General features: G+C 38.1%; 1 protein-coding gene across 1 annotated transcript in view; it reads right to left on the bottom strand.

Moving 5' to 3' along the window:
- LOC120770341 (nyctalopin) overlaps nt 1-20,799 on the bottom strand; it is a 262,497-nt gene that overhangs the window by 116,949 nt on the left and 124,749 nt on the right. The window lies entirely within an intron of this gene.

Genomic DNA, 20,799 nt, shown 5'->3' with positions numbered 1-20,799 from the left:
AAACTAATACGGCTGGAAGGAAGTGAAGCAGATGGGTCTGGTAATGAACGATGGCAAGTCGAAATATAGTATCTCCTGTCATCAAACAAACAGTCGTCGCACTCGCGACTTGTCTTGTATCTTGGAACCAGCATTATCAGCAACATTATCAGTAGGCAATTGAGAAGTAATGTCCTCTCTCGACGAACAAAGCCCAAATTCTATAAGTCAGTCATTATTCCCATCCTGCTATATGGTGCAAAGGCATCGACGGTGACAACATCTGATAGGTCGACGTTACGAGTTTTCGAAAAGATGAGCTGCATTAGATATACGAAGACATTGACACAGTGCAGTGAATTAGGAGATAGCGGACACGCTGGCTAGGTTATGTCGTCCAAATGGTGGAAAACACTTCAGCTCTGAAAAGAAACGGGTACTCGACTATGCCAGTAGAGAAGAGTAGAAGGATGGCTCCAACCGAACCGTCGTTTAATTTGTTTTTACGTTTGCTTCTCCTTTTAACTCTCAACCAAAAAATATCCACCAATACTTGTATTACCATTTCGTCTGTTTGCACTTTTCATTTAACCATTTACGCCGCTATCTTCAACTTTTAATCGCCATCTCCGTCGTTTACTTTCCTTTATGCGTTGACACTCTTAACAACTGTAATTCTATTCCAACGAAAGAGATATCCTTATTCGTTTATCCTTGCGGAAAACATTATTTTCAGTATATAACTACTTTAGTGAACTAACAACATGAAAGCAAAGCGTGAGAATCGGTGCATACCCTGTTGGAAATAAGCGAATTAGTTTACAGGAAGCTTAGACAACTAGATAAATGAATATGGTTTTGTTGGAAATTAAATATTTTAAACATAATTATTAAGTAGCTATGAATATTAATGAATGAGGACGGTCTTTTCAGTTGGAAGTAGTCTCTATGAGTAAAGGCTTAAGACTTTAACACACAGCATATAAATTTTAAGAATATTTTGAACTGAATTCATGCTTGTCAGGCATTAAAATTACTTATAAATCAGTTAAGGAATATGTATTCGCAAATTAAAATCGGATTAATAGTTTCAAAGAATATGTTTAGAATATTTTTAGTTACTTTTCCTAATGGGTGTTCATCCACAAATTCTCAACTGAAAGTATATAATATATTATAGGTATATAACCTCGATATGTAGCGTATGTTTCCCATGCTCGTAAGCGACTTTGATAAATACAGTCATTCACCACTGGCAATGCTTGTGACAGTATCATTTCGACGCACACCTACTTCCCGTTAGCTTTTTCTCTGCCTACTAACTTTCCATCCGGCTATGATTGGACTGTAGTTTAACTTATTAGCCACATTCGTTTAGAGTGTCACTATAATTTTTATTTATTGCAAATTGCATTGTACTTAAATACTCACAAGCATTCTCGATTACTGCGGAGTGAGAGCAAAATGTGATGAGCGCAGAGCAGAGTTGCACTTTATTGATACGAAATAGAAAATTATCTCTGATAAGACAGAAACTAGAGGGTTAAAATATGGTTCGATGGATTTCCCACAAAATCTGTTTCAACGTTTTTAATTTGCAGGCCGCCTAGATAAACCAAATAATTCTTTTCGCTTGCCTGTCATAAACTCTTTTCCAGATCGAAATCCTTTTAAGAATTAAAGAGTGAATGACTCAAGTTATGACGAACATAATTAGCCTACTGAGCATACTATTTGTAACATCATCACCCATTTTGGGACCCAGCTAAGTCCAGTGCGCAGTAATAAAAAGAGAGCAGCCGTAGCTGAGAGTGTACACGAAGACCGTGGAGAGTCGATTCGGCGCCGTTCGCACCTACTTGGACTGACGTATGGAATGACTTAGCACATTTTACTTCGAGACCTTACTCAAACGTCATCGCTTCGATCGATGGGCTCCCGAAAAGTTCCAAGAAGATCCGACGTTTTCGAGTCAAATTTTGTTCAGCAATCATGCACATTTTTGGCTCAATGGGTACGTTAGCAAGCAAAATGCCGCATTTCAGACGAAGAGGAATCAAAAGAGATTATAGACTTGCCATTTCATTCAGAAAAAACAAAGGTTTAGGGTGATTTCTGTGTCAGTGGAATTATCGCTCCATATTAATTCAAAAATGATGACAGTGATTACCTAATCGTCAATGGCGACTGTTATCGCGCCATGCTAACTAACCATTTGATGCTTGAAATTGAAGCTGGTAATATCGGCGGCATTTGGTTTCAGTAAGACGGCACTACTTCCCACTAATCACATCATTCAATGGGTTTATTGAGAGAACACCTCGATGAGCAGATAATTTCACGTTTTGGGCCGGTCGTTGGGCCACCAAGATCGTGTAATATCACATCGTTGGACTTTTTTCTGTGGGGATATGTGAAGTCCAACCGAACCTTCATTCAATTTGTTTTTACGTTTGGATATGTGAAGTCTAAAGTCTATGCGGAAAGTTCCGCTTCGATCCAATGCCTGAATCGAAGACTCAAACCAGTCAAAATGCTCGTACTCAGGTTCAGAGGAATTTTGATATTTTGGCGAACATGCTTATAATCTGGAGACCTCTTGCTTAGACAGCATCTATCTGAAAACACATCTCCAACACAACTCAAACGATGAGTGAACAGAGAGCAATACGCCAAACCAATATGGAACAAATAGCAATTCCCTTAAGGAGTGCAGCAACACTACTCTTGAAAGCGCTATTGCAGGGTGTGTCTATTTCGGGAGAAGTGCTAAAAGGAAATAATAAAATACAAAGGCAAGCGATGAGTGGAAAAACGAAAAACAATTTAATGGTCTTGTGAGTTTGAACTCGAACCTTAAATCTATTATTGAAATCTACGAAAACCATTAACTTTTTTCACTCTGCGCGCTAGCTGGCTGAGACAGTGAACTTGCTTTAGGGAGTAGCGCATGTTGATTTCTCTACTGAGTATTTATTGTTGTTTTCGCATTTTTGTTTTGCTATTTTTGCTGCATTTCTTGCCTTTTTTATCGCAAGCGTGAATATCTTTTGAATTTCGGCTTTTATTCATTTTTAATATGAAGCATTCAAAGGAAATGCGTTTGCACGAAGATTGCGCAGGGAAGAAGGAGGAGAAGGGAATGGAGTAGACGCTTGAAGGGTGAGACAAAGAAATGGTTATTTTAGCAGACAGATAGTTAAGGCAAATAAAAATGCATTGTGTGCAACAAATACAGCAAATAGAACAAGCGTTGTGCTGCTAGTAGCCAGCGAGCTGCTTAAATTCGCCATGTCTGTGTGGCGTGTGGTACGGGTGGTGGTGGGCGCGGTTTTTGGCTGCCATAAAGGTCATATGACCACCAGACTTTTGCTACTACACTCCACTCCTAATTCACTTCATTTACTTTTTGCGCGCTCAAACCACTCGCCACTGCCAAGCGCTTTCAGTATCTAAGCAGTTGAAAGGCTGCCGGTCAGCGCATCAAATCGCTGCTAGCGAGTCTCTTCGCCGTATTGTGCATCTGATAAGACAAACAGACACGCAGACCAACACACGTATATATAGCAATCAGCATTTACCATTATAAATTTATTTAAGCCATCGCTTTTGCTTGTCCACCCGAAATTCATTCTGCCATGAACCGTAATCGAACGGATGGATCGCCGCTACAATAACTGTGATGGAAGCGAGCGGCAGCGCAGCGTTTGCATGAATGCTTGGTTGGGCAGCTGGTTTCAGTTGGAGTCGGATATTCGTGCAACTGCTGCAATTCCTGGCAGACTTTTGGCTGCTTCGGTGGTTGGGTGTTGTTGATGGTAGCGTAGATTTGTATGCGCCCGCGTACTTGAGGCGAGGAAATTGATGATGTGGATGAATGAACAGTGCGCAAAGTGATTAAGATGGTCAGCAAGGAGATATGGAGTTGCACAAAAAGTAGCTACGAGCAGAATAGGACAAATAGAAGGCATGAGTGTGCGAAAGGTTTGGGTACAGTGTGCTAGAAATGTACGTGGACAATCTAATTCACAATAAAAATTTGTCCGACTTTTAATTTTTTTTATTGTAGTAAATTAATAATTTTTTAAATAATTTAAAATTTTTAACTAATATTTATTTATTATATTATTCGAAATTTATTTATAGTTAAAATTTTTATAGCAAACAATTTTATGGTGCAATTTCAATACATTTTATATGAATGTTATTATTTTATATAATGTTATTTTTGTTGTTATGATACTGTCGACGATTAAACATTTCTTAAATTAAAAGAGTTTTGAGTAAATTTGATTTTTTCCGGGTCTTTTATTGCAAATTTTATAATTTTCCTTCTAGCAATATACATTGCAACGTACTTTTTTCAACGACTGTATTTTTTGCGCGTAAGTCGTTGTATATAAAGAGGAAAAAATAAGCGAAAATATATATATAATAATCAAATGGCTTGTGAAAATTACTTTATTTGACATATTTTGTGTGAAAATAATCAAAAAAGAGATAACTCAATTTATTTTATTTTTTAATATTTTTGCAAACCCGGATCTATGACGTACGAAAAAAAATTTGGATCTATAAGTAATGAAAAAGTCAAGTTTTCAACTGTATAAGGTATATAGGTTAGGTTTGGTTAGATTAATCTGGTAGTTTAATGGTGCATGCGCCAGGTTTTGGTCCTTTGCCATACCAGATGGAGTTCAATTACTAAGTCCGAGAGGAGTAGTCATCGCTTGACGCGAATTTTAACAGATTCTGCTGCCGCACTATCGATACCTCTCCCAGTGTATCATACTGTGGGGACCCCAGATGCTTCATGCGTAGTCTTGCCAATGCGGAGCTAGTGCACAAGAGTTGCACTGGTGCCTTGCTCTGACATTTCCTGCAGTCTTCTTGATCTGTCAGCCCCATTCTTCTCTCTTCTATCGAGTGCCAATAAAAATTCTGTGTCCTTCCAATCTACCCTTTTGCACACGACTTGTTCAGTTTTGCACCGTGGTAGCTCATTTCTTGATTTCTTATTCTTATCTCTTGATTCTTTCTTTTCATCTGTCAAGATCGTCATATAGAGAATACATGGGTTTCCCAATGTTGGTCACGTTTTCAACTGTTAGCCGTACACCATTGTTGGCCACTTTTTCATTGCCTTTGTGGTCTGGCACCCAATAGAAGTGAAGTTGTTTGCTTCTGGCTAGACTTTCCACTGCCGCCCTGCTTCCTAAGACATTTCTGGCCGAAGTGCGATTAGAGATTACTGCCCTGATTATTGCTTGGCTGTTTACGTATATGTTGATACTGAACAATATTTGATCAAGCAGGCATACCCAGATGTTACTTTAGTAAGAAGTGGTGTGTTTCGGTGGCAACAGAACTTTTTAGAGGGCCGAAAAGAGGTCGCTGATGATGACCGTGCCGGGAGATCTACGACTTCGACAAACACCGACAATGTGACTCGTGTACGCAAAGTTTTGAGCTCAGACCGTCGGCTAAGTATTCTTTTAATTGCACAGATGTTAAATTTATCAAAATCTGTGGTTCGTGAAATTGTGACGGAGTACTTGAACATGCGCAAGGTGTGCGCGAAGATGATCCCAAATTGCGCACTGACGAGAAAATTTGAATATGTGTGAAAGTGCCCCCAATTTTCTAGTAACGTAATCACAGGATATACAGGAATAACGTTATTGTTTTCTTGTCTGAAAAGGCCGCTAAAAAGCAAGCATTTTGAGACGACCGAGCGGATCCAAGCAGCATGCGCCTCGGCTTTCAAGGCTATTCCGGAGAATGCCTTTCGTGACGACTTCAATTCTTGGCAATCGCTGGCAGCGCTGCATCGACGCAGAAGGTGCATACCTGTATCTTGAAAGTCTTTAAAGAATTGTAACGATTGGTTCAATAAATCGACTCAGCCCTATTACTTTCCGGACAACCTCTGTACCAGGCATATGTTTCTTTGTTTACTTTGAAACTTCTTTCCCAGTTGAAAAGTGGGATCAAATAATCGGTGTCTGCCAAACGGACATTAACCACCATGCAATGCCCGAAGGTTCTATTTGTAAATTATCTTATAGCCAGTAGTCGTCGCGCCGGATTTGCTGCACAGTTTTCAACGAAGTGGTCTGTCGATATAACTATTAAGATTAATAGTAAAAATATAAATTTTTTGCAAAGACCCTTTGCAAATCAGCTTTATATGTATATAAAACTGAATGTGTGAAAAAATAGTTTGATTTACATTTAGGCTTAAACTTCACTAATTCCACAAACACCGCATAAAGCAATAAATCGAGTCAATACTAGTATTATACATTGGCTACCAGGTTACTTATTATGCACTCACTGATAGGCGGATCTAATATTTACAGACATACTCGTATATTAAAAAACAACAACAACCTAAAATTACTACACATGTACTCGGGTACCAATAACTTAAGCGGCATTGTCGGCGCGGCATCGCCTGTCTACCACACAATCCAATTAAGTTTAAGTGCTTTTTAAAAGCGTATAATTTAGCCGCGCATGCGCACCAGCGCGCACAACTTGTATGAAATCCACACCCAAGCCACAAAGATAAACGAAGAGAAACTAAATAAAATTGGTGACCGATGAACAAAGCGGATGGAGCCAAAACCAAAAAGGCAGCCAGGTAATCAGCTAGCCAGCCGAGTCGCGTTTATCGCAGCTAACAGATCGCTTTTGGCGCGCGCAAGTAAAGAAGGAAATGAAACGCCATACGCATGCGCACAATAAGCCATAATTATAAAGCAAGATAAATAGAAAATCGGCTATTTTTAATTTTCTTTTGTGAGCGCGCATTTCGCTCTAAGAAGGCCTACATAGAGCGCATGAGCGTTGACGGCCGTCGCTTTTTCACCAATAATTGTTGCAATTTTGAAGTCTTTTGAAGTCGTTAACAAAGAAATTTCGTGCGTAGTCAGCGGGTATTGGCGTTTTAAAGTGCTACCACGCAAAGCTTATTTGTAAGCGAGTAGCAATGGTAACTCGCTAGCGCGAAACACGTCGTCTACTAACTGATTTCAATAACAATGCGTAGAAGTGTTTGTATGTGGGTGTTGTTGCACTATTGTGTGGCAGCAGCCTTGGTGGCGACTCAGTTTAATTGTATTGTAATGAAGCAAATGATTAAAGCAGCGCGAATTGAAGGCTGCTGCCTGCCGAGTGTTCACATAAAAGGGCATGAGTAATGGTGGCATTTGTTGCACGTGCAACATTGGTAAAGGTATTACGATATTGTGGTTGCGAACCGCTTTTATACAATACTTGTATGGCATATCACAAGGATCAGTGAAAGCATGATTGGTTTCAAAATCACTTAACTTTTTCGAAGACAGCGTCGCGTTATCGTCTGTGGAACAATGTCTACAAGGATGCCATGAAGCGTATTATTACTGGCGATGATTATTGTATCCATGTTTACGAGCCTGAAACAGACGATCAATCGGCCGAATATTGTGTCAAAGTTGAGCTGCAGCTGAAAAACCCACATCAAAGCAGGTCGAAAATTACTATTATGTTGTCATTTTTCTTCGTTTATCGTGGTATGATGCAATCCCAATTTCTTTCCAGTGGCGAAACTGTCAACGAGGAATACTATGTGAGTATTATGCATCTTTTAGATCGATGGTAACCAATTTTGTATGGAGTCAATTGGAGTAGTCGTAGAGGTCATTTGATTAATGTTAAATTTTGTATAATTCGAAAATTAAGATCCCTTAAGGTCTAAAAGCACTTTCGAAAATGTGAAAGCTATATTTTGGGCTTGTATGTGGTATAGAGTTTATATGGCAAAATAAGCAATTTTTGAGGGGCTATCATTAGACAACTCTTGATATAATACAACACATTATAAACAACCAGTTGGTCAAAAGGAAGATCCTTTAGGAGTGTATGTCTGTACTTTTTGATCGATTGATTTTTGATTGATTGATCTTTAAAGAAATTTATGAAATTCGGTCAGATAAGGCTTACATTACTTAATTATTTCTTTAAAAAAACGCTTCACCTAGTTAAAAGTCTTGTGTCTTTAAATTGCGCTGTGATCAGAGCAATTCGCGACGTTTGGGGCAGAAGAAATTTATCTACAGTATAAATAAACAAGTAAGGTTCTGACAAACAGAACTTTAAGAGTATATTTTCAAGGTATTCTAATGGAATTACAAGTTGCAGTTCTGGAAATAGTTAGAGCAGTATTTAGCTTTATTGCCGCTAATTTGTGAAACAGACAGACAGTGAGAAGTCGAATGCGGATATGCTGCAATCTGACAAAAATTATAGTTTTTTGTTGTCCTGAAACCTCACGACGCCTACGGCACAAACAGGTCTCTTAAGACCCTAATCGCCGCCACATTAGTTCCGTAAACTGTTTGGTACGTGGCTCAAATTTTATATTTGCCTCAGTTACAAAACAGTTAGACTAATATTTTCATTGTTGCTCAACGCCGCGCGTGCCTTTTGCCACTTTCCGAGTTGTGCACTTCTGCCGCAAAGCTCGACGAGCGCACACTCACTAACTTTGTATAGTTTTTCACGCGACTGTACGTGCGTTGTATGCAAATTTATGAAACAACAACACCAACGAACTAAAGTTAGAACAGAAAGTTAGTACAACAACAAAAGCGGCGGCTTTGGCTACACTTTCTATAGCTTAAACACTCTATAGACGGGACGGGATTGTGAGAGGAAAACCAGCGTAAATGTTTTTTTGCATTTTCCACCGCTTTACAAAACGCTGGAAATGTTTATGAAAATTGCAGCAAAGTAAATAGGCATCTTTACGTTTATACATATATACACATGTACCGCTGATATACTTTGCCTCTACATAAGCCCAAACTCTCACATGTCTCCGCTTTGCTTTCGCCTTTGTGTTAGCTTATTTGTTGTTGTGCTACTCCATACATCCCCCCATATGTTCTCATGCCCCAGCAACTCGCATTTTAATTTATGACTTTGTATTTATTTAAATTAGGAACTCATTAGGAGTCGGTAACGCCGTCTGCGTTTAAGCAGCCACTCTGCCCCACTTACCTTTCCAGCGCCTCAACGCTGCCGCACACCATACAATAATGTTTCACCGCCAAAGTGCTCCAGCGTCTGCATTGTAGAGCACTTCAGTGTTGCGCCAAGCGAGTCTGCCTGCCGCTTGCAACATTTTGTTGCCCACGCGGCATGAGTTGTTACTCTTTTGCTTGGCTTTTTTCGTGCTGCTCGCCTTTTTATGTCATTACCACTTTGGTTTGCCATTTTTTAGCGCCACCACGTTATATTATTTTGCCTTTGTTGCGATTCTATGCGTCATACGTTGTGGTGGGTGGGCTGGCCGCTATACAATACTTATATATCTAATGTAAGTCTACAATCTACGAAGCACATACATATAACAGACTTCGCTCTTTAATAACCAGCTTAAGTGGTAAATTGTCTATTAGCAAATTGAGTTACGTCAGCGTATAAATTACGAATATAACTAGGGCAACAACAACGATAAGTAGAACATTGTGCTTTGTGGCTAACAGATTTTGTAAATAATATTTATTTTCAATACCTGCGCACCGTTTATAGACACCCAAATTTTTAATCATGAAATTTCCTTCTTATGGTTGGACATAAAATATCCTTTACTCTCCAAAAGACCCCAAAGTATCTTAAATACATTTAACTAACATCGCGGCCTTCTGCTACTTCTCGATTTTCTTTGATTTTTAAAACTTTTTTCTTCTACGAAAATATAATTAATATAAGCCCATGAAAACTCGATATTAGTTTATCTGATCCCGAAAATTCCGGGATTCACGAAATAACATACATACATATATTACATTTTTTACACAATATAATATTACCTCAATGTGCTACATAAAATTCGAAATGTCGGGATTGTCGTTTTTAAATCCCGAAATTTCGGGATTAATCAAATAACATATATTATATTTTTACACAATATACAATTACGTCAATGTGCTACATAAAACCTGAAATTTCGGAATTGTGGTTTTTAAATCCCGAAATTTCGGAACTTATTAAATGATACATATCACATTTTTTATATAATATAATATGATTTCAAAGTGCTACATAAAACCCAAAATGTCGGGATTATTGTTTTTAAATCCCGAAATTTCGGGATTGACCAAATAACATATATTACATTTTACACAATATAATATTACTTCAAGGTCCAACATAAAACTCGAAATGTCGGATTGTTGTTTTTAAATCCCGAAATTTCGGGACCAAACAAGTTATTTGTTATTAAAATACAAAAATTTGCTGCAAACGACGGTTACAATTTTAAAGAGCTTTAACTGATGCATGACTGTGCGAAAGTTTCGGTATTCACCGCGAGCAAAATCTAGCTCTACCAACTAGGAATGATATTTAAAACTGTTTTTACCTTCATTTAGCAAACTCAAAAATTGACTGTGCCATTCCACATCAAATTATGCGAACCTTTGAAGTCCAGTCAGTGGTTTGAAATAGAAAACAGAATTCCAAGAACTTTGGGTTTTTACCTGCAATGAGAAAGATGAGAAAATGCGAATAAGTCACTGATGAGAAAAAAGCGAAATTTATTAGAATAAGAATGCAATATGAATTTTTCAATAATGACGCACAAGTATTCAAAGTTACGTGTGTGCGATTGTATTTTAAATGAGCATTTATGGCTTTTAAAAAGCGAATAAATAAATAATTCATAAATTAGCTGAGCACAAAAAGCAAAAAAAAACCAATTCTGAAATGATGAAGAAAGACAAAAACTGGCAGGATATAAATGAACGAACAATGAGTAGGCAAAATTTCTGCTGAATATGATTGTGTGTCTGTTTGTTGGACTAAACGTCATTGATCAAGCCACAAGCTGAATGCAACTGTCAATCAGCCGACATCAACGACGTATTGAAGTGATGGAGTGATATTGATGATCACAGTGCCACCGAGTGGTGCACCGAGGAGGCAACAAGGGGGCTACTTGCGCTGTGAAGGTGGAGACGCGCCATACATGGTCACTAGCTAGCCAATGGGCAGCCAATTGCAAACCATGAGAAGCGTAGAAAAGGCGTACAACACAATGCGGCAACGACGGACAAGAGCTACGAGTCGAAGAAGCTGCAGCAATTGGAGTCATTGTAGTCATCGAAGTCATCATTTTCATTGGAATTGTGTGGCAGGCACGGAGAAGCTTATTAGACCTTATAATGTTGTTCTTGTTGCTGTTGGCATATCTGTTGTTGTTGTTGTTGGCATATCTGTTGTTGTTGCAGTTCATTTTGCCATTTAATGCCTAATTTAAGCGTCACATTTGCAACGCACGAAGAGCCAGCCAGCCAGCAAATCCGCATACATTGCGCCTGCGCGCCGTCTACGCCGCCGCCTGCTGGCTGCTTTGCTAATTTTGCGCACGTACGCATATAAATTTCATAAAAAAATTCCACAAAATCTTGCATTCAAAAGAAGTTGAAGCAAAAGGCCAGGAAAGAAAAGGAAACTCGGCAAACAAATGACAAAAGCTGTCGGCAAGACTGAGCTATGTTTGTTCGTTTGGCTGTATGTGAGCATTAAGAGTGGCAGACGGCTGTAGATTCAGCGACAGCAGCAGGAGCCGCAGTAACGACTATCAAATTATGAAATTCCTGCGCGCCAAATTTTTCATAAGTTCGCATTTATTTCGACCACAGCCGGCGAGTATGCGACGAGCAAAACGTAGAAGCGCTGGAAATGGCGTGGCATAAATGCATTCCGAAAGTACGAAACGCAAAAAAAGCAACATTGGGAAACACACATCAAATAATTGTAAAAAATGCTTAAAATTGTAAAGAAATGCGTAAAGGCACTTTACAAATAAATTATGCGCCAAATGCACATGTGTGCGTGTGTGCAAAGCCCAACTGCCGGTTGATTAAAAATCTGCGGCATGCGACTAAAAAACGAATTCCATATGCAAGGATACACATATGTATAATTATAGAAATACATACAAAACACAAATGTGTAGACATAATTTTAATTATAAAAATATTTCGCACAAAAGTGGTAAAAAACAGCGCAGAATGTGCGTAAATACAAAATGTGACCAAAGAATTTAATAATAATTTAAGTATACTTCTTTATGTTAAATTTTTGCGCTGTAATTTAAAAATTTTTCTGATTTATGAAATATAATATTTGAATTTTTTTTTTATAATTTTTATTTATTTATTTTAATTTTTATTATTATTTTTATAAGCATATATAATAGCAGTTCTTTTGAAACTTAATCTAAAAGCAGTTTCAAATATTAAATACTAAATTGAATGAATTTGAATTTGCTTTAGAAAACGAAACATTTAATTAATAACAAATAAGAAATAAAAATTTTATAAAATCGAGTTACAAAAGGATTTTTTATTGCCATGGATAACTTAGCAAATTTGGTTGCTTTCAGTGTTCAGATTACGAACTTTTTCATGAAAATGTTGGATGTGTCAATGATAATTCCATATTAAATATTTTGGTATACAGTGTGGCAAAAAGGTAACCGGAAATTTTAAGTAAAACTAAGAATGTTTAATTATTCATCAATATTTATTTTGACGCCTTCAAAGTAATCCCCAGATGTAATACACTTATGCCTACAATTTTTCAAAAATAATTTTCATAAGCACTTTTTGGGATAACCTTCAGCTCCTTCAGCCAATTTTGTTTTAATTCTTCCATCGACTGAAAATGGGTTCCACGGAGCGGTATTTTTAGTTTGGGCAACAAGAAAAAAACACATGAAGCCAATTCTGGTGAATACGGTGGTTGATCGATGGTATTCATTGCATTTTTGGCTTTGAATTCTGTCACAATCGTGGCTTAATGCGATGGTGCATTATCATCTATTGTTGACTTGTTTGCATCTCAAACTCATAAAGCCACGTCTCACCTGCAGTTATAAAATTCTCCATGAATATGGGATCGGAATAGATACGATCAAGACCTGTTTACGGAACTCTTTTTGAAAAAAAATTAGCTTTTTCAGAACGAGTCGGACAAGAACACGTTTCATATTCACCAAAATCATTTGAACGGGTTCGAGAGAGATATCAAGCACTTTTGCCATGCTTCCAATACTTTCCTGAAGATTTTCAGGTACCGTAGCCTTCACTTTCACCGTATCACATCCTTCACAACGATGCATGTCTTCAACGATCTCTCAACCGTTTTTAAACGCTGTTTACCACTCATAGGCTTATGTTTTTGATAAAACTGAATAACCGTAAGTCTTTTCTACCATTCGCAACGATTCCACACACGAAATTTAGTTAGAAATACAAAATTTGAGACAAATTCTTTGTTCGGTATTTTTATCCACACTACTGAGGTTCAGTACACACTGGTTCAACGGCAATTATAAAACAATTCGTAGACAATTGCCGAACTTAATATGGAAAACTTTAAGGTGGACTATTTGTTGTTCCTCAAATAGAGTATTTCATGAAAGATACTGATTTTATCAAAGTTGTGACTGTTCTCGAAAGTCTAGCTTGGAAAAGTTTTGTGTTGATAGTTGAAATTTTCTTAGGTAATCACAAATCATCAAATGAAGAAGAACTTAATCAAAATATGCTAAAAAATTTTAATGCTCTAAGAGCTAATGTGAGTATCAAGTTAGATAATGTTCGCAAAACTTCGTCATGAACGATAAATTACTCGGATAACTGATCACTTTCAACATGTTTGAACAAGCAACTTCATATTTTACGAAACTACTGGGGTAAAAATAACTATACGTTCTATGCAAAATATCCTGAATAATCTTGGATTACGAGCGCGACGTCCAGCCATAAAACCATTTCTCATTACCCGTTTGAAGAAACAACGGCTAGAGTGGGCAAAATCACACAAAGATTGAACTGCATGAGACAAGGGAAATTTTATTACTTCCGACGAATGCCAATTTAGTTTGTTTGGACCCGACGGATATACCAGAGTGTGTCGTCGAAAAGGAGAGCGTTTTTTGGAAAGCTGTGTTTTGCCTTCCGTAAAGCAATTCACCCTATTTTGTGTATGGTGTTGGTGCTATAACCAGGTTTGGCATTGGGAAGTTTATTATTCTTAATGGGTCAGTGAATGTCAAAAAAATACATTGGAATATTTAAAAAAAGTGTTTTGCCAACTATTCAACAGCTGTTCGAACACTTAAAAAGTTTATTTTCGGGTTGATTCAGCCCATTGCTATAAAGCCAAAACAGTAACTAAAGCATAAAAATATTGAAATATGTTTTTCAATAACTTATTAAAAACGCTTAGAGGTTTCAAACCGAAAAACTTTTATCGGATTGAATCTCTAAAGTGGCCAGGAAACACTCCAGATCTCAAACGAATTGCGAACTGCTGGCTTTATATGGGAAAAGGTTAAGAGAACGACGTCCAGAAAGTCTAAGAAGAATGGAAAAAAGTATTGAAGCTGTATGGAATGAAGAAATTAATAAAAATTATCTTCAACACTTGTTTGAATCCAAGCCTAATCGACTAGCCGAGGTTATTGGGAGGAGAGGGTGTTCGATAAAATACTAAGAATTTGTTTAACAAAAAAATGTATTTTGCTTTGTTTTGTAATGCCCAGCCACTTTGAAATTTAATGCTCAAATCCACTATCTACCAAATGCGCATTAAATGAAATTCTCGACAACAACCACTAATAGGAAAAAACTCATGATCTAAGCCCATGCGAAAATAATCTCATCCATTACTTACAACTACCACGTAAAAACTAAATTCTATGAAAACTGTGAAAATTCGCTGTGAATAAAAAAGTGCATCAAGCACACACACACAAACCCATACCCATTGCCACATCCTTTTAACTCGCGCAGTACGTCACTTTGCTAAATGGCTGTTTTACTTGAGGGCAAGCAGCAATGCCGCAACGACTAGACAAAGCGGCTAGAAGAACAGTTACGTGTTAAACTATCCATCAAAGTTCGAGAACGTTTGTCCGCCCAAGTGTCGAGGCCTGACGATTTTCATTTTTTATTATCTCCCGCTTTTTTATCACAATCGTTTTATTGGCTAGTGAGGCGCGAATACTTAACGCCCATGCTGCGCAGCCTCCCATATCAGCCGCTGGCTGGCTCCGTCACTGCGCCCCACATATGTTTAACGCTCCAGCATGTCGGGGCTTCAGCTGTCTCGGCGTACATGTGCGCTGAAAATAAGTTCCGGTTTCTGTTTTTTTTTGGACTTTGCTGCTTTCGCCTATTTTGTGCGCAATTTTTCCTCTAGTTAGCTCCTTTTTTAGGCTGCTCTGACCATCATAGCGCTAACGTGCATATGTCCGAGGTTGCCCTGGGGACACTAATCCTCAGCTGTGGCAGCCTCAATTGGAGCTGCTTTGCTTTGAATGACTGAATGCCTGAAGGCTGCTGAATTGCAATATAAACGTTTGATATTTTGTTTTTGTTTTTGTTGCTGTTGGATCTTTTGTTGCCCACTTATTTTGTTTCGACTAAAATCGGCTAAATCTGTGCATATTTTTCACATTCGTCAGCCCACAAGCGTTTGCTGACTGGCAGCATAGTGGGTACGAGTATATAATCAGCTGTGTTAAGTAAAAGTGACCCAGTAGGAAATTTTTGATAGTTTAACAATGCTCTAATTTTAAATTTAATAAGTACATTTACTAAATGAAGTTTTTTTAATACTTTAAATCGATTCAAATAATCCTCTGGCCAGTATTTGGTATTTCTTCAGAAGTTACTAATTTTGGATTATAGACTCCAAGTGTAGCCAGGTTCTTCTTCACCTGGCCTTTCCAACTGCTTGGAGGTTTTCCTCTTCCTCTACTTCCCGGCGGGTACCGCGTCGAATACTCTGGAGAGCTGGAGTGTTTTCGTCCATTCGGACGACATGACCTAGCCAGCGTAGCCGTTGTCTCTTAATTCGCTGAACTATGTCAAACTCGTCTAATACCTCGTACAGCTCATCATTCCATCGACTGCGGTATTCGCCGTTGCCAATGCTCAAAGGACAATAAAGTCGCACTATAGGGAGTCATCTTGTTTGAATCCTCGTTTGTAAGCGAACGGCTCGGAGAGGTCCTTCCCGATCCTGACGAAACTTTGGATATTGCTCAACGTGAGTTAACACAGCTGTTTTAGTTTAGCGGAGATAACAAGTTCAGACATAAGACATCTCTTTATCGTGCTGTCAAAAGCAGCTTTGAATTGTGTGATGTATGTCGATCCTCTTTTCATGGGTCTTTTCCAAAATTTGGATTTATCTGGTCAGTTGTTGATTTTCCAGGCCTAAAGGCACACTGATAAGGTCCAAACACACTTAGATTCCAATCGTCGGGTATGCTTTCGTCCGGCTATATTCGAGAAAGAAGTTGATGCATGCTTCTTATCAGTTCTTCGCCGCCGCTTTTGAATAGCTCGGCCGGCAATTTATCGGCCGCCCCAACTTTGTGGTTCTTCAGACGGATAATTGATTTTCGAACTGCTTCATGGTCGGGCAATGGAACCTCCGCTCCATCGTCATTTTATCAAAATTTGGTAGCGCTTCTATATAAAAATTTAGGAACCCTGTAGTTTTATAATTTCTCGTAGTTAATGGTCAAAATGTTTCAATTCGGATCCAAATCGTTCTTATACATTATTTTACTTCATATTCTAGGTTATGCTATCTTCTTGTAACTGAAATCGCTATACCTATGGCTTTGTTTTCAGAAATATTTACCTCATTTCACATTCCACAGCGTTCCAATGCCATGTTGTTGTTGTTGTACCGGCAGAAAACGTTTCTGAATTAATTTCGAGGCATGCTGCCAAGTTTACAGTCCTTGGCCGCATAAAAATCCGGGTCCGTTCCGGTTGCTTAGACCTCACTGTCGTTGGAACGGGCTCCAAAGCCATACACCGCCTTGCATCTTTAATTTCAAGCCTTGCAGATTATGTGTAAATGCAATTACAACTTCTTTAATTCGCTTCTAAATATATTTCGTTTTAACTCTGGCACTTTTTATGCTGTGGCACTCATTGCAAAGCCTTGGTCATCGTCATGGCCACTTTTGACGAATGAATTTGCTGCGCATCCGCAACTGATGGATTTGCGCGCCACACCAAGCAAGCTAAGAGCCAATCCGTTCAATCCTCGCATACACAACTCACTTATATAGCAAGTCTGCATGTGTGCGTTTGTGTGAGTGTTTCTATAATCACTGGCAATGCGGCACGTTCGTTTGGCATTTGCTCTGCCTCATCAATAATTGAGTGGAATAAATCATGGCAAATTGAATGCGAAATGCATTTTTCACTTCTTTTGTTGTTTCGTTCGCAGCAAGCGTTGCTTTGAATTTGGATTTGGCTTTGGCTTTGGCTCTGGCTCTTTTAGAACTAAAGACTTTGACGTTTGCTTGCCCCAAAATGGCCATACACATTGCAAATACGTTCAAATAATGCAAAATCTGTAGCAGCATTAGTAAAATGCCTGCAGCGCTGCAAAAACACACACACACACATATACATATCTACACTCCAATACACATATAAATGACTGTTTTGAAAGTACGGCTTATAGATTGCGCTTTAGTTTTGCTATGGATTTAAGCTGGCCGCCTGTAAAAGGCCTGGCTAATACACTAGAGGAATGAGGAATGGCGGCAATTAGTGATAAAGCATGTGTTGCATGGCGTATTGGAGTGGTATTGCGCGTGTGGCAAATGCATTAGTTTGCATTGATATGTGGCCACAGGCAACAGCAGCGGCTTAATAGCGGTTTAATGAGTTTCCTTTAACGAGACACCTTTTTGATGGTGCTGTATCAATTAGGTGGCCTGTCGTTTGTTTTTTACTGTTTGAGGAAACACTTGTGCTTAATCGGTTGAATTATACAAGCTATCAAGTAAGTATTTATTTAATTAAGATTTAAATGTCTTTAATTATAAGTATCACGAAGCACTAGTGAGCAAAATATTTTGAAAAAGTAGGCGTGGCCCCGCCCTCTAATGAGTCTAATGTACATATCTCCTGAAACATTAAAGTTATTATAAGAACTCCTATCAACAGTGTAAAAATGGATGAAATCGGTTGATAATCCTGCTCAACCGCCATATAACGATACTGTTAAGAACTAATAAGCGCGCAATAAACCAGTAACTAACAAGTAAGGAAGGGCTAAGTTCGGGTGTCACCGAACATTTTATACTCTCGCATGATAAAGTGATAATCGAGATTTCATTATACGTCATTTACATATTTTTCAAATACCGTATTTTTGTAAAGTTTTATTCCGCTATCATCATTGGTTCCTAATGTACATATGTACTCGTATTATACAGAAAAGGCATCAGATGGAATTCAAAATATTGTTATATTGGAAGAAGGCGTGGTTGTGAACCGATTTCACCTATATTTTGTACATGTCATCAGGGTGTTAAGAAAATATTATATACCGATTTTCATTGAAATCGGTAGAGTAGTTCCTGAGATATGGTTTTTGGTTCATAAGTGGGCGAGGCCACGCCCATTTTAAATTTTTAAAAAACGCCTGGGTGCAGCTTCCTTCTGCAATTTCTTCCGTAAAATTTTGTGTTTCTGACGTTTTTTGTTAGTCCGTTAACGCACTTTTAGTGATTTTCAACATAACCTTTGTATGGGAGGTGGGCGTGGTCATTATCCGATTTCTTCCATTTTTGAACTGTATATGGAAATGCCTGGGGAAAACGACTCTGTAGAGTTTGGTTGACATAGCTATAGTAGTTTCCGAGATATTTACAAAAAACTTAGTAGGGGGCGGGGCCACGCCCACTTTTCCAAAAAAATTACGTCCAAATATGCCCCTCCCTAATGTGATCCTTTGTGCAAAATTTCACTTTAATATCTTTATTTATGGCTTAGTTATGACACTTTATAGGTTTTCGGTTTCCGCCATTTTGTGGGCGTGGCAGTGGGCCGATTTTGCCCATCTCCGAACATAACCTTCTTATGGAGCCAAGAAATACGTGTACCAAGTTTCATCAAGATATCTCAATTTTTACTCAAGTTACAGCTTGCACGGACGGACGGACAGACGGACGGACAGACGGACGGACAGACAGACATCCGGATTTCAACTCTACTCGTCACCCTGATCACTTTGGTATATATAACCCTATATCTGACTCTTTTAGTTTTAGGACTTACAAACAACCGTTATGTGAACAAAACTATAATACTCTCCTTAGCAACTTTGTTGCGAGAGTATAAAAACGCCAGAGACACCAAATTTTACACTCTAGATCGTATGAGAGGGCTTTATAGAAGCCGGTGTGAAAATTGTACGATGATTGTGGCACCGCTCAATTTTTTGTGAAATCTCGGATCCCGACAGACCGATTACAAAATTTAGTACGTGTTATTTTTGTCATACGCATATAGTGACAGTGCGGAAATGGGCAAAATCGGACTACAACCATGCCTATTTCCCATATAGCCAAATTCGAAATTCCATTTGATTCTTTCACTTTCTAGTTCTCAAATCAGGAAGTAATTGATGTAACGGTATAAAAGTTTGCGCCAATAATTCCTTTAGAGTACTACTACTACTTTATAACCGAAATATGTCCAAATCCAACCAAAACTGTTTAAGCCTCTAGGTAACGAAAATATCGGACAACGTATGGGATATACAACTGAAATTCAGAGAGAATATTTTCCTGATAATAATATCTCTATTTGTCAAAAATGTGTTGAATCGGTGACTTTATGCCGGATATATCAGTTATTACTCCAGTTATCTCAATGAAAATTACAGAACATTTTAACTCATTTCAGTATATCTTTGTGCCTAAAATAGATAACATTAGGCGAAAACTTAACTTGGCTCCCATATAACCATTATCAGGATTTTCGAACATCCGGCTGACTTTGCTCTATATGATTTGTCGGTCACTGTATGAGTTATATATAGTATATGTATGTATAAAATTGCTTAGATCCCGATGTTGTGGTTGATGTTTTACATCGCAAGAAGGTATTTCCCCTGGTTTTCATGCAAGTTGAAGAGTATAAAATATTCGGTTTCATCGGAACTCAATCAAATATAAATTGTCCGAACTACATTTTCATATGTTTTTTGCAAACATCCATGTCTAAATCAATTTTTCATTTTATTTTATTGCCTAACAATCAATTATAATTCGCATTTAAAGCAATTGTTGGCCCTCACTAGATTAGTGCAACAGTTAGGATTGCAAAGCGCAACTAAACCGCGTCAAACCAAATTTGCATGCAAATCGCAACGAATCGTTTCGAAATGCTTTAGAGCAGTTGAGGTGACTAAGGTCCACTGCAGAGCATGCGATATAAATATACACACAAATAAATCTACTTCTATAAAAAATTGGAATATAAGACCGTCGCCTAGTAAGAGCTGCAGTAACAGTGCCTCACAGCACTCAAAGCCTTACATGGCCATTTATAGCAGCGAAGGGCATAACGAATTTGATTTTCTTAGCAATTTTGCGATATTCAAATTTCCACCTGGTGTGTATGTGTGTGTGTGTGTATTAAATGCGATTGAAATAATGTTTATTGGATTGAGTGACTGAGAAGATAACTGCGTTGTGGCATGAATGCACAATGAAATCGCGAATTTTTGTATTTTCGTAATATTTTTGTTGTAATGATGGTTAAAGTAGTGGCTTAAGATGAAAATGGATCTGAAAAGAAGTTCAGTTTCACAATTTCGACCACAAATTTAAATTTTTCTAATGATCAACTTCACATATGGCGAGCATCGAGGCTTCCTTAAGGTCTGAGTACTAGCTGCGATTGGCTACGTCAAGCAGGATCCTTA

The sequence above is a fragment of the Bactrocera tryoni genome, chromosome 3, assembly GCF_016617805.1.
Source record: "Bactrocera tryoni isolate S06 chromosome 3, CSIRO_BtryS06_freeze2, whole genome shotgun sequence".
NCBI classification, from domain to species: domain Eukaryota; kingdom Metazoa; phylum Arthropoda; class Insecta; order Diptera; family Tephritidae; genus Bactrocera; species Bactrocera tryoni.
This window is presented reverse-complemented; position numbering and strand designations above follow the sequence as displayed.